The 17156-nt window shown below is 38.2% G+C and overlaps 1 protein-coding gene across 1 annotated transcript in view; it reads left to right on the top strand.

The window, feature by feature from the left end:
• The window catches only part of ALK (ALK receptor tyrosine kinase), a gene marked incomplete at both ends in the record, with an annotated part of 718218 nt that overhangs the window by 296134 nt on the left and 404928 nt on the right, over positions 1-17156 (top strand). The window lies entirely within an intron of this gene.

The raw sequence follows: 17156 nt of genomic DNA, 5'->3' as shown, positions 1-17156 counted from the left end.
TCAGCTCAACTTTTGTAACTGTGGAAGCCTATGGCTTGTGTACTTGCAATATAAATTTGCCCTGGTCTTGATTTTCTATTCTAAATGTACTTTCTCTGCTCTTGATTTATTAAATTATTTATAGCTTTCTATTTTAGAGTACGAAGTCTTATAAGCTTCCTCAAATCCTTAGTGGCATGAGGCAGGGAGATATACGAAAAAAAGAAATTCATGAGGCTCTGAGATACATTCCCTTTAAAGTCCAGAGGGTTCCTTTCACAGGTGGTACTGGCAGGAGCCATGAATAGAGGGAGTCCGGCTGGCAAGGGTGTTCCTTGCCATGCAGAGACATGGCAGAGCTTCTGGGAGAGGGAACCCTTTTGGAACAGCTTATTGAGGTGATTTTGTTTCTGATTCTTGCCAAAGCTATCCTCAAGTGACCCAGAAGTGTTAGTGTCTCTGTCCTCCCCTTGAATTGTTTTCTGGGGAGTGGCTAAATAGAGTAAGCTTTGTAATCTGTCCTGGAATTCCATGTGAAAGCTACATTTCCATTGGCATAAATCTTCTATTATAAGGTCAGAATTAGAGTGCTTTTGTAGGCAAGAGTGTAATTTTACTTACTTTCCATTTCTACTTAAGTGTCCAACATTGCAGTGGAAACCCTATTTACTTTAAGAATTCATTTCTGTCTCTAAAGGAAACAAGAATGAGCATATGTTCCACATGTACTGTATGCTGGATACTATGTATGTACCTCAGAGCTGATTTAACTCCTGTATCCACCCTGTGCACCAGGCTCATTATCTGCATTTTATACATGGATAAAACAAGGCTCAGAGAGAGACTTGCCCAACATCACCTGGATAATGGGAGGTGGTGCCAGGATTATATCAGACCTTCTGAGCCCAACAAGGCTGATCTTCTACAGTCTACTGGGAAGATCACGTGAAAGCAGGATAAGCTTAGGGCAAAAACCAGGCTGCTCAATGGGTAAGATAAAGAGCAGTCACACGTGGAGCTGGGAAAGGACTCAGAGGCAGGCAGAGGAGAAAAGAAGAGACCTCACTGAGTCCCTGGCCTCATGAAGATGCTCCAGCCCACTTCCATCTCCTTCCTCCATCCTGTCATCTTTGGTATACTACTGTTGCCACAAACAATTTTCCTGACACTCTAGGCTATCCTGGCTGTCAGCATTCTTGCCACTTGGAAATTAGATGCAGATAGATATAGATATAGCTATAAATATAGACACAGACACAGACACAGACATAGACATAGATATATCCACAGCATTTTTCTGGGTGGGAGATGCTTCTTGAAGGTGAATACTAATCACTGACTATTGATATTGGCAGAAGTTGCTATATATTGAGGTATTGTCATGTTCTGGATCCTTTAGAGGTCTTATCTCATTTAAGCTTCACAAAAGCCTAACATGGTAGACATTATTATCTCTGCATTGCAAGTGAGAAAGCTGAGGATTGCAGAGGTTGTCCATGGTCATGCTGTAAGCAAGTACTGATGCCCCAGTTTCCTGCCTCCATTTTCTATCATTGCTAAGATGCTAGCCATGGTCAGGAGAATTCTCTAAGTATTAAGTTTGAGGTGCCGCTTTAGGGAGAATGGAGTCAATAAAGAGGAATGAATTTCACAGACATTCATAAAGCTCTGATTTGAACATTAGATCCCTCCACTCACTTCATTGACATGCATATTGAGTTTTAATAGCAACTATATATTTTAATTAAATTTTTCATTTTGAGGTAATTATAGGTTCACATGCAATTGTAAGAAATAATGTAGACGATTCCATTTGCTCTTTACCCAGTTTCTACCAATGGTAATATCTTGTAAAACTGAAGTGTAATATCACAGCCAGGATGTTGAGATTGATAGAGTTAAGATACAGAATAGTTTCAACACCACAAGGATGCCTCATATTGCCCTTTATAGCCACAGCACTTCCCTTCCATCCCCATCTCTTCCTTTACCCTGGCACCCACTGTTCTGTTCTCTATTTCTATAATTTTATAATTTCAAGAATACTGGATAAATGGAACCATACAGTACGTAACCTTTTGGGATTGGCTTTTTTCACTCACGATGAATTCTTTGGAGACTCACCCAAATTGTTGCATACATCAGTAGTTCATTCCTTTTTCTTGCTTAGTAGTATTCCATAGTATACAAGTACCATAATTTGTTTAACCAGTTACTGACTGAACAGCATTGGGGTTTCTAGTTTGGGGCTAGAAATAAAGCTGCTCTAAACAAGTACAGGTTTTTGTGTGAAAATGTCTTCATTTCTCTGGGATAAATTCCTAGGAGTTCAGCTGCTAGGTGCTATGATAATCACATGTTTAGTTTCATATGAGATTGCCAAATTGTCTTCCAGAGTGGCTGGACCATTTTATATTCCCACCAGCAAGGTGGGAGTGCTGTAGTTTCTCTGCATCCTTTCTAGTATTTAGTATTGTCACTTTTTAAGATTTTAGCCATTCTGATAGGCATGTAATATATTATTGTAGTTTTTTTTTTTTACATCTTTATTGGAGTATAATTGCTCCACAATGGTGTGTTAGTTTCTGCTTTATAACAAAGTGAATCAGCCATACATATACATATACCCCCATATCCCCTCCCTCTTGCGTCTCCCCATTCCACCCCCGCAGGTGGTCACAAAGCACCAAGCCAAACTCCCTGTGCTATGCGGCTGCTTCCCACTAGCTATCTATTATTGTAGTTTTAATTTGCATTTCCCTAATAGTGATGTTTAACCTCTTTCCTGTGCTTATTTGCTATCTATATATCATCTTTGGTGAAATGTCTGTTCACATCTTCTGCCTATTTTCTAATTGGACTGTTTGTTTGTTACTATTGAGTTTTGAGTTTCTTTATATACTCTAGTTAGCAGTCTTTTCTCAGATACGTGGTCTGCAAATAATTTCTCCCCATCTATAGCTTGTCTTTTCATCTTCTTTTTTTTAATTAATTAATTAATTTATGGCTGCGTTAGGTCTTTGTTGCTGTGCGCGGGCTTTCTCTAGTTGCGGCGGGCGGTGGCTACTCTTTGTTGTGGTGTGCGGGCTTTTCGTTGCAGTGGCTTCTCTTATTGTGGATCACAGGCACTAGGCGCACGGGCTTCAGTAGCTGTGGCTCAAAGGCTCTAGAGCGCAGGCTCAGTAGTTGTGACGCACAGGCTTAGTTGCTCCGCTGCATGTGGGATCTTCCCGGACCAGGGCTCGAACCTGTGTTCTCTGCATTGGCAGGCAGATTCTTAACCACTGCACCACCAGGGAAGCCCTGTCCTTCCATCTTCTTAACAGGGTCTTTTGCAGAGCAAAAGTTTTTAAATTTGATGAAATCCAAATTATCATTTTTTCCTTTAACGGATAGTGTTTTTGATGTCAGGTCTAAGGTTCTTTGCCTTGCCCTATATATCCAAAATTTTCTCCTATATTTTTTCTCAAAGTGTTATATTATTTCATCTTCCATAAGTCCATGATCCATTTGTAGTTAATGTACAATTGCTCCAAGACCATTTGCAAAGCCTATCCTTCTTCCACTGAATTGCTTTAGCACCTTTGTCAAGAATATGGGCATGCTTTGTGTTGAGTCTATTTCTGTGTTCTCACTCTATTCCATGGATCGATGTGTCTGTCCCTCCACCAACAGCACACAGTCTTGATTACTATAGCTATATAGTATCTTGGAATCAATAGAGTGATTCTTCCCACTTCATTCTTATTTTTCAGAAGTGTTTTAGCTATTCTAGATCCCTTTTCTTTCTATATAAATTTAAGAATAATCTTGTCTATGTCTACCAAAATCTTCCTGGGATTTTTATAGGAATTGTATTAGACCTTATTATTAGTTTCCTGTGGCTGCTATAACAAATTACCGCAAACTTGGTGGCTTAAAATGACAGAAATATGTTCTCTCAGAGTTCTAGAGCCAAAAATCTACAACTGAGCTGTCAGTAGGGCCAGTCTCCCCCAGGAGGCTCTAAGAGGGGAATCCTTTTCTTGCCTCCAGCTCTGGTGATTTCCAGAACTCCTTGGCCACATCACTCTGCTCTCTGCCTCTGTCATTACACCACCTTCTCCTGTGTTTGTATAATTGCCCTCTACCATAAGGACACTTCTGATTGGATTTATCCAACACTTGGATAATCCATAATGATCTCCCCATGCCAAGATCCTTAACTTAATCACATCTGCAAAGACCCTTTTTCCTTATAAGGTAATAGTTAATTTACAGATTCCAAGGATTAGGACCTGGTATCTTTGTGTCCTACTGTAAACCTATATACATGTCAATTGGGGAAAATTGAGATCTTTACTATGTTGAGTCTTCTAATCCATGAATTTGGTATGTGTCTCCATTCATTTGGACCTTTTTTCATTTCTTTCATCAGCTTTTTGTAGTTTTCAGCACACAAGTTATATACAGGTTTTGTTAGATTTATATATAAGTATTCAATTTTTTGAGCAATTGTAAATGATATCGCATTTAAAATTTTGATGCCCATATGTCCATTGCAGATAAACAGAAATACAATTGATTTTTGTATGTTGATCTTGTATCCTGCAACCTTGCTAAATTCACTTATTAGTTATGTGATTTTTTAAATTGATTCCTTGGGATTTTCTATGTAGACACTCATGTCATCTAAAAATCAGGGCAAATTCAGCAACCATTCATAATAAAAACTATCATCAAAATAGGTACAGAAAGAACATAGCTCAACATAATAAAGGCCATTTATGACAAACCCACAGCCAGCATCATACTCAATGGTGAAAAGCTGAAAGCCTTACCACTAAATTCAGGAACAAGACAAGGATGCCCCACTTGTATTTAACATAGTATTAGAAGTCCTAGCCACAGCAATCAAGCAAGGAAAAAAAAATAAAAGGTTTTCAAATTGGAAAGGAAGAGGTAAAACTGTCACTATTTGCAGATGACGTGATACTTTATATAGAAAACCCTAAAGTCTTCACCACAAACCTATCAGAACTAATAAATGAATTCTGCAGAGTTACAGGATACAAGATTAGTATACAGAAATTTGTTGCTATACAGTAATAATAATGAAATATCAGAAAGAGAAAGTAAAAAAATGTCATTTAAAATTGCAACAGATTTAAAATCACATCAAAAAGAATAAAATACCTACGAATAAACGTAACGGAGGTGAAAGACCTATATTCTGAAAACTATAAAACATTGATGAAGGAAGTTAAAGATGATACAAAGAAATGGAAAGATATCCCATGCTCTTGGATTAGAAGAACTAATATTGTTTAAAAGGCCATACTACTCAAAGCAATTTACAGAATTAATGCAACCCCTATCAAAATACCCATGACATTTTTCACAGAACTAGAACAAATAATCCTAAAATTCATGTGGAACCACAAAAGACCCTGAATTGCCAAAGCATCTTGAGGAAAAAGAACAAACCTGGAAATATAACCCTCTCAGACTTCAGGCTATACTACAAAACTACAGTAATCGAAGTGTGGTACTGGCACAAAAACAGACACACAGATCAATGGAACAGAATAGAGAGGCCAGAAATAAACCCACACGCCTATGGTCAAATAATCTATGACAAAGGAGATGATTATACAATAAAGAAAAGACAGTCTCTTCTTCCCATCCAAATGGTGATGGGACAACTGGACAGCTACATGTAAAACAATGAGATTAGAACATTCCTTCACACCATTTACAAAAATAAACTCAAAATGGTTTAAAGACCCAAACCATAAAACTCCTAGAAGAGAACCTAGGCAGAATACTCTTTGACATGAATTGTAGCAATATTTTTTTGAATCATTCTCCTAAGGCAAAAGAAATAAAAGCAAAAATAAACAAATAGAACTTACCTAAACTTAAAAGCTTTTACACAGCAAAGGAAATCATTGACAAAATGAAAAGACAACTTACTGAATGGGAGAAAATATTTGCAAATGATGTGACCAACAAGGGGTTAATATCCAAAATATATAAACAGCTCGTACAACTCAAGATAAAAAAAAAACAAAAAAACAACCCAATCAAAAAATGGGTAGAAGACTTGAATAGACATTTCTCCAAAGAAGACATACCAATGGCTAATAGGAACATGAAAAGATGCTCAACATAACTAATTATTAGAGAGATGCAAATCAAAACCACAATGAGATATCACCTCACACCTGTCAGAATGGCTGTCATCAAAAAGTCTACAAATAACAAATGACAAAAGTATGTGGAGAAAAGGGAACTGTCCTACACTGTTGGTGGGAATGTCAATTGGTATAGCCAGTTTGGAAAATAGTATGGGATTTTCTGTGTAGACACTCATATCATCTAAAAATCAGGACTTTGTTCAGGCTTTGTTTTTTTTCCTCAAGATTGCTTTGGCAATTCAGGGTCTTTTGTGGTTCCTCAAAAAAACTAAAAATAGAACTACCATATGATCCAGCAATTCCACTCCTGGGTATATAGCTGGAAAAAATGAAAACATTAATTCAAAAAGATATATGCACCCCAATGTTCATAGCAGCACTATTTACAATAGCCAAGACATGGAAGCAACTCAAGTGCCTATCGACAGGCAATTGGATTAAGAAGATATGTTGTATATATATATAATGGAATATTACTCAGCCATAAAAAATAATGAAATTCCGCCATTTGCAGCAATGTGGATGGACCTAGAGAATATTATACTCAGTGAAATAATTCAGACAGAGAAAGATAAATACTGCATGATATCACTTACATGTGGAATCTAAAAAAGTAATACAAGTGAATGTATATGCAAAATAGCAACAGACTCACAGGTACAGAAAACAAACTAGTGGCTACCAAAGGGGAGAGGTAAGGGGAGAGGGAGAAATTAGGGGTATGGGATTAACAGTTACAGACTACTATGTATAAAATAGATAAGCAACAAGGATATGCTGCATAGCATAGGGAATTAAAGTCGTTATCTTGTAATAACTTAAAATGAAGTATAATCTGCAAAAATACTGAATCACTATGATATATACCCGAAACTAATATAATATTGTAATTCAACTATACTTCAATAAAAAGTTCCATTTTCATAAAAAATAAAAATAAGGACTATTTTATTTCTTCCTTTTTGATACATATGCCTCTTATTCAACGCCCCCCCCTTTGTTTTTGCCTTATTGTCCTTGCTATAGTTTTCAGTACTATATTGGATAGCAGTCGTTAGAGTGGACATCTTGTCTGTTCTCAACTTGTAAAGCATTCTGTCTTTTACCATTAAGTATGATGTTAACTATAGGTTTTTTGTAGACTTCTTTTTATCAAGTTAAAAAGTACCCCCCTCTGTTCTTAGTTTCTTTAGAGTTTTTATCATGAATGGATGTTGAATTAGTCTATTGCTTTTTCTACATCAATTGATATGATTATGTGATTTTTCTTCTTTAGCTTGCCAATATGGTGGGTTATACTGATTGATTTTTGAGTGTGGAATCAGCTTTGCATCCCTAGAATAATTCCCACTTGGTCATGGTGCGTAGTTATTTTTATATATTGCTGATTTTTTGGTCAACATTTTGTTAAGGATTTTTGCATATATATGCAGAGAGGATATTGGACCATAGTTTCTTTTTTTGTACTCTGTCTAGTTTTGGTATCAGGGTAGTTTCAGCTTTATAAGATGAATTGGGAAGTGTACCTCTTCTATTTTCCGGAAGAGATTATGTAGAATTGGTGTTAACTCTTCTTTAAATGTTTGGTGGGATTCTCCAATGAAACCATCTGGGCCTGGAGATTTCTTTGGGGGGAGTTTTTAAATGATGAATTCAATTTCCTTAATAGTTGTAGGGCTGTTCAAATTAATTATCTATTTCATATTGGAAAAATTGTGATAGTTTGTGGTTTTGAGTATCGGTCTATTTTATCTACACTGTTAAACTGATATATGTGGAATTGTTTATAATATAATCATATTATACTTTTGATGTCTGTGGGATCTATAGGATCCCTTGATTTGGTCTTCATATTGATAATTTGCTTCTTGCCTTTTTTTACCTTTGTTATTCTTGCTGGAAGTCTGTCAATTTTATTGATCTTTTCAAAGAACCAGCTCTTTGCATTATTGATTTTTCTATTGTTTATTCTGTTTCCAGTTTTATTGATTTCTGCTCTTAGATTTATTATGCCCTTCCTTCTGCTTGTTTTGGGTTCATTTGGGGTTTTTTTCTTCTTTTTTTGGTTTCTTGAGTTGAGAGTATATGTTATTGATTTGAGAATTTTATTCTTTTCTAATGTAAGCATTTGGCGATATATAATTCCCTTTCAGGGATATTGGCTTTATCTGTGTCCCACAAATTTTGATATGTTGTTTTTCATTTTCATCCAGTTCAATGTATTTTAAGATTTCCTTTGAGAATACCTTTTTGACCCACAGGTAGTTTTTAACATGATAAAGCTATCCCACACCTGAGCACATACCCAAAGTGGAGCCTCTTCATGTTCTAAAGAAAATTTTTGACATGATCATTGTTATGACTATGATGAAACAGTTTCTACCAGAGAAAGAAGTGAGAAATGAAGCCCATTAAACTCATGAAGTAGGTCATCATGGACTCAGTTCACCCCCAACCCAAGGTGCAGTATGTACCCCTGCTGTCTAGTCTGCTGGGGATGTCATAACAAAATACCATAGATTGGGGGGCCTGAACAGTGGAAATTCATTTTCCCATAGTTCTTCAGGCTAGAAGTACAAGATCAGAGTGCCAGCATGGTTGGTTTCTGGTGAGAGCCTTCTTCCAGGTTTGCCAATGGTCACCTTTTCACTGTGTCCTCACGTATATGAGAGTGAGAGAGATCTCTTCCTCTTAAAAAGGCCACCAATCCTATTGGATTAGGGCTCTACCCTTCATTTTAAACCTTATTTATTTAAACTTTAAACCTTATTTATTTAAACTTTATTTAACTTTATCTTAACCCTGTTCAACCTTAATTGAACCTTAATTATTTAACATTAATTACCTCCTCAATCATGTAAATTTAACCTTAATCGCTTTCTAAATTTAACCTTATTTACCTCCTAAATTACCTAAACTTAACCTTAATTACCTCCTTAAAGCTGTATCTCTAAATACAGTCACCATGGGGGCTAGGACTTCAACATATGAATTTGTGGGGGAGTGACACAATTCAGTCCATAGCAGCTACATTCCCACCAGCCCCACACCCTGAGGGTAGAACCTGGCTCTCTCGGCTCTCATGGGCTCAGTTCAGCATCACTCACTTTTATTGACTTCGTACTTCATGCAAAGTTATGCACCAGACAGCATGGAAGTGGAGAGGGAGAAGTCTCAGCCTTTAGGAGTTTACCACCTACTCTAGGTAGAGACTTGCAGAAACTCTCTGCAGGAGGCAGCTCTAAGAGACAGATCTGGACTCACCTCATGACTCCACCACTTACTAGTCATGTGAGACCTGTGCAGTTCACTTATTTTCACCCTTATATGCTAATTAGAGACAATCCCTATTCTGTCTGCCTCAAAGGGTTAGGATGATCAAACGAGGTATGCACGGGAAACACAATGAAGTGCTTTGCAAAGTTGCCACATGGGAGAAAATGGGGATTTGATTCACGTTGTGGGAGCAGAGGATACATAGATCAATGGAGAGGAAACTGAAGCAGGGTACATGGGATGGGAGAAGAGGGTGTAGAGCAGCGGTCCCCAACATTTTTGGCACCAGGGACTGGTTTCGTGGAAGACAATTTTTCCACGGATGGTGGGTCGGGGGGAATGGTTCAGGCAGTAATGTGAGCGATGGGAGAGATGGGGAGTGGCAGATGAAGCTTTTCTCGCTTGCCCACTGTTCACCTCCTGCTGTGCGGCCTGGTTCCTAACAGGCCACGGACCAGTACCGGTCCAAGCCGGGGGCGGGTTGGGGACCCCTGGTGTAGAGCATGGAAGGCTGTGTTGCAAGCTCTAAATTTCATTCTTAAGCAGGTTAACTGTGGAGTTCAATGCTTATTTTTCAGCTTTCAGAAGACCTTGACATCCATTTTCATTTGATGAACAAATAGTGCTTTGAATTGCTCAGGACAGATATTACTTTCTCAGTTTTAGCCATTAAAAAAAAAAGAAGAAACTCAGAAAGGTTAACTAATTTGCCAAGGTCACAGAGCTAATAACTGGTAGAGCTGGAATTTCTAACTCCTAATCTAGTCCTTTGTCTACTGTCCCGCCAGCTGCTATAGAAAGGCACAACCAATCCCTCGATGGGATCTAGAATTAAAGCACATTTTCATTCTCACAGATGCACACATATTAGCAGAGCCAGAAGTAGAGGCTCATCCATGTTACCAAGATTTCCCTGATTGATCTCAATTCTCTTGAATTTATGAACAGCTTAGACTCCTACCTGGAATGATTATAAAGGCTAGGTTTCCTTTGATTTGTTTTTGAGTTAGTTTTAGACGTAGTCTTCATCATCCTCATCATGAGATATGCCCCAGGGGCCAAAAGCATCACTTATTCAATGATATCTATTAATGAAAAATTTTCTTAAATGAATCTTAATGAACAACATGTATGATATAGAGAATGCATCAATGCTTTATAAATCTTAAAGCTCTCTATATAACTGTAAGAGCTTGATATTCACTTATTTTTATGTAGTTTGTATATATTTAGTACAGTTTTACTTTGGTCATTTTATCTATAGACCCAGTGAATTGACTTTCTTATTTGAATATCTTGAAAATGTACATTTTTATATCCTGAACTTTCACAAAGAACCTAAAGTACCATGTACTACACAAATCACACCTAAATACATCTGTCTAAAGAGGGATTAGTAATAATGGATCCTTGGCCAATGTGATGCTGGGGCTTGAAAAGTTAGCCCACAAGAAACAGTAGACATCAGTAGGTAACTAGGCTATGAGTCATGCAGGGTGAATACCAAAGTTTCTCAAAGACATAGATAACCAAATTTCAAAAGATCACCTATGATGACTGTAGTATATATTTCCTCCTATATGTGTTTACTAAGTTAGCAAAGCATTAATCTAGGAGGATTGCTATAACATTTATTGTGATACCCTTAAGAATAACATTTTAAAACTTGTAAGTACCTAGTACACTCAGGTACTCAATGATTGCCAATCTTGATTCCATCTCTTTTTTTCTTCTCTGCTTTCAACAAAAACATTTTCTTCTCATTTATGGTAGTTTGAGTGTCAAAGTCCCTGAGCTACCATATAACTCCCCAGTGCTTGGAATTAGAGACCCTGTACTTAGGCTTAATATCACTTTCAAAAAAGTGAAATAAAATTCCTTATCTCTGATGGCTCCATTAATTCCAGAAAGTCCCTAAGGTTGCCTTTTAGCTACTGTTTTACTTTCCTCCTTCTTTGCAAGGAGAGACTTTTACTTTCTCCCCACTGGCTTTGGAAAAAGCCAGAAGAGAAGGAATATCTGCAGTCCACTTAGGGTACCTTCCTGTGCATCCACAGCTACTGTACTCCTACCAAGTGCCTTCCACCTCACCCTCTTTCATGCCATTGCCAGCACTTTAAGGTACATGTGGCTATTAACGCTTAGTCAGCTTTCTGTCTAGACTCTGAATTGTAGCTGTGGTGCCTCAGGAAGACAACTGACATAAACTACCTAAAAAATAATGTTTTACTATTTATTATTAAAGAACTTTTATAGGCAATGATGGAACATAGAATGGGAGCTGCATTTATTGGGTACACTACTGCCTCTAGGGTATGCCCATCATTTTATAGGTCTAGAAATGTGAGGCAACCTCTCAGGGTCAGCTTGTTTTCAGTTAGCTTAATGGTTAAGACTCTGGGTGTGGAGTCAGGCTGACCTGCATTCAGTTCCTGTCCCTTACCTGCTGCAGTGTGACTTACTGCTCTAAGACTCCATCTATAAAATGGGAATAATAACAGTACTCACCTCAGAGTGTTGCTATCAGGATTAACGGAGATCATGTATGTAAAGGACTGCACAGAGCCTGGCAACTCAATAATATTGAATGTTGTTGTTGAAAGATAGATAGTGATTACTAAGTGGACAGCAATGCCTTGGATTGTGGTTTTTTGGAATCTGTGCTTGATGTAACAGAAATAACTACAAGAACAATTTAAGATTATTCAATTTAAGATTCTCCTATATACCTTAGCTTTAAAAATCCTAAAAGAAGGGCTTCCCTGGTGGCGCAGTGGTTGAGAGTCCGCCTGCCGGTGCAGGGGACACGGGTTCGTGCCCCAGTCCGGGAAGATCCCACGTGCCGCGGAGTGGCTGGGCGCGTGAGCCATGGCCACTGAGCCTGCGCATCCGGAGCCTGTGCTCCGCAACGGAAGAGGCCACAACAGTGAGAGGCCCGCGTACCGAAAAAAAAAAAAAAATTCCTAAAAGAAGAGTCTGACTACTATGTGGGGGAATTCAATATTCCATTTCAAGAAAGGTTCAAACAGACTCCTGTTGTAGGCCATTATGAACCTGTTCACTACCATAGATGTCTGCTGGATAAAACACCTGTGCTTAGAAAGCAATTTTCCACTTGCTCCATTCCTTCCTTAGAATCTCGAACTTTCTAGCACTTGTATATAGTTACTTTGTTAAATATAATTAGGTTTAAAATATTTGATATGAAAAATTATTTTAACCATAGTTAATAGGCAGTAGTCCTGTGGATTGACTTTGAGTGTGGGGCTTCTTAAGCACCCAGAAACATGTGTGAGGGGGAAATTCTCCCAGGGTGCCCAGGTCTAGATCTGACTTCATTGCTATAGCACACATATAACTAGACAGCGCTCTGTGTGCCTTCTTTAAATAACAACTTGCAGCTTATCATAGAAAGCATGTAATTTTGCCTTCTAAACCCTCTCATAGCAGGCTTAGGCTCCATTTTAATTTTAGTTCCTTGCATCTTCTCTACAAAAGAAAGAATGACAGCCCTGTGTATGTTTGGCGGTGTGCTGCAGCTTCTGTGGAGAGACAAATCACAGAGTTTTGAACATACTTAATTTGTATTATGTAGCTCTTTTATTATGGTCTTTTAAATTTTTTTTTACAGACTTTTTGGTATTTAGATAGCTTCTCCTTTAAAGCTTCATTAATTTAAAAGTTATTTGCATTGAATTGCTTGGGATTACATAGGAACTATTTTAGCAAACAGGTTCTGCAGTCTGGTTTCTGCCAAGGATATGATTTTAGTTATTAAGGTAGCTAGACATATTTTTCTGACTCAAGCATTTTAAGCAGAATTCTACTAAGTTTTAAAACAGAACTGCACACGATCCTCTTTGTAACAACGTAGTAAGTTTGCTATGCAATAACAAATGAATACAGTATAATAGTTGTGAAGTGGTAAAACTGAATTCTGTCCAAGAAAATTCTGCCATATGGTTCCTGCTGCTCATAAGTTTGGCTGAAATCCTGAAGCATTCTCCTGGTAACTATGGCTGCTTATACATTTAAGTCCCATGGAGTCACGAAAAATTGCAGTAAAGTGAAAATTTGCTATATAACATGTTTTAATGGAGAATACATGTGATTCATCCTGAATGTGCCAAGATTATACAGAAAAGCATAAATTTTTCTTATGGTTTTGTGGGACGATTTAATGCTCATAGATTTCATGTTGACAAAGGTAGAATGCTTTCAGTGAATCATAAGAGGACTAAATGGTGCTTTTATTATATTTGTGGGTCTCAAGGAAACGTATATCTGAAATCATAACGGAAGTCAAAGGGAAAAGAATATAGCTTAATACTTACTTTTTAACTTTACACATAGCTGTTTGGGGACTGCCTGAGATGCATAAAGTAAGATGAAGCTTCACTGAATTTACTAATTCTTCATCTGAAGAATTCTTCAACTAAGCCCTGTTGATTTCTCCCCTGAATTCTGAAAGAGAATTAATGATATTTCCCAAACCAAATCAAGGTTTGATGCTCTAAAGATTACTTCACTCCTTTTCCCTTTTTCAGCAGTTTCTTTCAACTTGGGCCCTTTGCAGTGCCATCAAAAATGGAACACGCTAAACTTTTCTGTCTTTAAACACACTGTCTTCTTGCTTAAATGGTAATGAATAAATTACTTTCTGCCACCTGACAGAAAGATGAATTGTTTAGCGCTTATTATGCAGCCATCTACTTTAAGCCCTGATTACAGTTCAATTCATATTTGATTCATAGAACTTGAAGTATTCATCATTCCACCCTCTTTCCCGCTTTGAAAAGTCCTGGGACATCTTCATGTTGTAACAAACAAGACGTGACTCATGCCTTCTCATTCCTGTCTCCTGCTGGGGTCTTAGCAGTAAACCAGCCAGAGACGCGTTTGCAAGAAACAAGACTTAAGTTGGATGGATCAAGTGCTTCACAATTCCCTGGCCCACTGCAGTTCACACAATGTAAATATAATACTCATCTTCATTTGCTAAATTAGGGAACAGAGATGGACTACCAGCCATCTGATGCAGAAATTTGCAGCATCAACAGTGAGCGGTGTTTTGGGAGAGAGGGAGTGGAGAGCAGGCAAGTGTTCTTCCTTGCAAACAGCCCTGCTTTAGAATGCATGAAAAAATGTTATCCTCTCTTGGTTCTGTGTAGAGGGTGGCTGGGGCCAGAGAACAGAGGAGAATTTTCTCTTATAATTGGGCTAGAGAGAAATCTTTCATGAAACAGAGCCATGGTGGTCTGGAAAAGGCTGCTGTTTGCCTTCTGGAGTGTGTCTTGCCCAGCCAAGCCTCTTTGCGTCAGCCAGGCCTCAGAGCCACTGCGGTGCCTGGCATTAAGCATCATTAGGGAATGACGAGCATGATTACCTGACACTGGTATCTTTCTCTTTTGGAAACTGCACCCAGACTCCTAGAAGCAGGTCTAATAACTGCAGTGGGTAGATTGCAGATGGTTTTGGAGGAGCCCCTGGGTGCAGTGATGTTTGACAGCTGGGGAAGGAGTAAGAGGAACATTCTTTTCACTGCAAGTCTCTCCTACTCCTTGAACCTCCACCATCATCTCTGCAGAGATGGAGACCTGTCTTGCTAGAAGGCAATCATGTTCGAAGCAGAAAAGTAGAGTGAAAAAATCACACTGTCATGGTCTTCTCGGGCTGCTATAACAAAATACCACAGACAGGGTGGCTAAACAACAGAAATTTATTTCTCACAGTTTTGGAGCCTGGGAAGTTCATGATCAGGGTGCCAGCATGGTCAGGTTTTTGGTGAGGACTGTCTTCCTGGCTTACAGATGATTTCCTTCTTGCTGTGTCTTCACATGGTGGAAAGAGAGCTCCCATTTCTTGTAAGGACACTAATCTCGTCATGACCTCATCTAAACCTAATTCCACCACCCTCATGACCTCATCTAAACCTAATTCCCTCCTAAAGGCCTCACTTCCTAATACCATCACACTGGGGGTTAGGGCTTCAACATATGAATTGAGGGGACACAAACACTCAGTCTCTTATACCTATCGTGAACAGTTTTCCAGAGCCCTGTGCTTCTTCTCACTTCTTTGCATTTTTACAGGTTGTTTCCTCTGATGGGAATACCTTCGTCTATCTTGCCTCTCTTGGCAAACCCATGTTTAAGATGCAGATTGTATCTTAAGTGTAAGAGGGTTCTCTTTTCTCCACACCCTCTCCAGTAGTTGTTATTTGTAGACTTTTAAATTTTTTTCATTTTTATTTATTTTTATCTTTTTAACATCTTTATTGGAGTATAATTGCTTTACAATGGTGTGTTAGTTTCTGCTTTATAACAAAGTGAATCAGCTATACATATACATATATCCCTATATCTCCTCCCTCTTGTGTCTCCCTCCTACCCTCCCTATCCCACCCCTCTAGGTGGACACAAGGCACTGAGCTGATCTCTCTGTGCTATGCAGCTGCTTCCCACTAGCTATCTGTTTTACATTTGTGTATATATATGTGTATATATATGTGTATATATATGTGTATATATATGTGTATATATATCCATATGTGTATATGTGTATATATGTATATATATGTGTATATATATCCATGCCACTCTCTCACTTTGTCCCAGCTTACCCTTCCCCCTCCCCATGTCCTCAAGTCCATTCTCTATGTCTGTGTCTTTATTCCTGTCCTGCCCCTAGGTTCTTCAGAACCTTTTTTTTTGTTTTGTTTTCTTAGATTCCTTATATATGTGTTAGCATATGGTATTTGTTTTTCTCTTTCTGACTTACTTCACTCTGTATGACAGACTGTAAGTCCATCCACCTCACTACAAATACCTCAATTCGGTTCTTTTCATGGCTGAGTAATATTCCATTGTGTATATGTGCCACATCTTCTTTATCCATTCATCTGTCAATGGACACTTAGGTTGCTTCCATGTCCTGGCTATTGTAAATAGAACTGCAGTGAACATTGTGGTACATGACTCTTTTTGAATTACGGTTTTCTCAGGGTATATGCCCAGTAGTGGGATTGCTGGGTCGTATGGTAGTTCTAGCTTTAGTTTTTTAAGGAACCTCCGTACTGTTCTCCATAGTGGCTGTATCAATTTACATTCCCACCACCAGTGCAGGAGGGTTCCCTTTTCTCCACACCCTCTCCAGCATTTATTGTTTGTAGATTTTTTAGACTTTTTTTTTTTAATTATTATTCTTTTTTTTTTTAACATCTTTATTGGGGTATAATTGCTTTACAATGGTGTGTTAGTTTCTGCTTTATAACAAAGTGAATCAGTCATACATAAGCATATGTTCCCATATGTCTTCCCTGTTGCGTCTCCCTCCCTCCCACCCTCCCTATCCCACCCCTCCAGGCTGTCACAAAGCACCGAGCCAATATCCCTGTGCCATGCAGCTGCTTCCCACTAGCTATCTACCTTACTACGTTTGTTAGTGTGTATATGCCCATGTTTTAGACTTTTTAATGATGACCATTCTGACCAGTGTAGGTGTTACCTTATTGTAGTTTTGATTTTCATTTCTCTAATAATTAGTGATGTTGAGCATCTTTTCATTTGCCTGTTGGCCATCTGTATGTCTTCTTGGAGAAATGTCTGTTTAGGTCTTCTGCCCATTTTTTGTTTGGGTCATAACCATGATTTTTAATGGTCATGAAACATTGCATTGGATTGCAATTTAACTACTCCTCTGTTATTGGACATTTAAGTTCAT

This window comes from Leucopleurus acutus (assembly GCF_964270905.1).
Source record: "Leucopleurus acutus genome assembly, chromosome: 12".
In the NCBI taxonomy this organism is placed as follows: domain Eukaryota; kingdom Metazoa; phylum Chordata; class Mammalia; order Artiodactyla; family Delphinidae; genus Leucopleurus; species Leucopleurus acutus.
The sequence above is the reverse complement of the archived record's forward strand: the minus strand, read 5'-3'. Positions and strand labels throughout refer to the sequence as shown.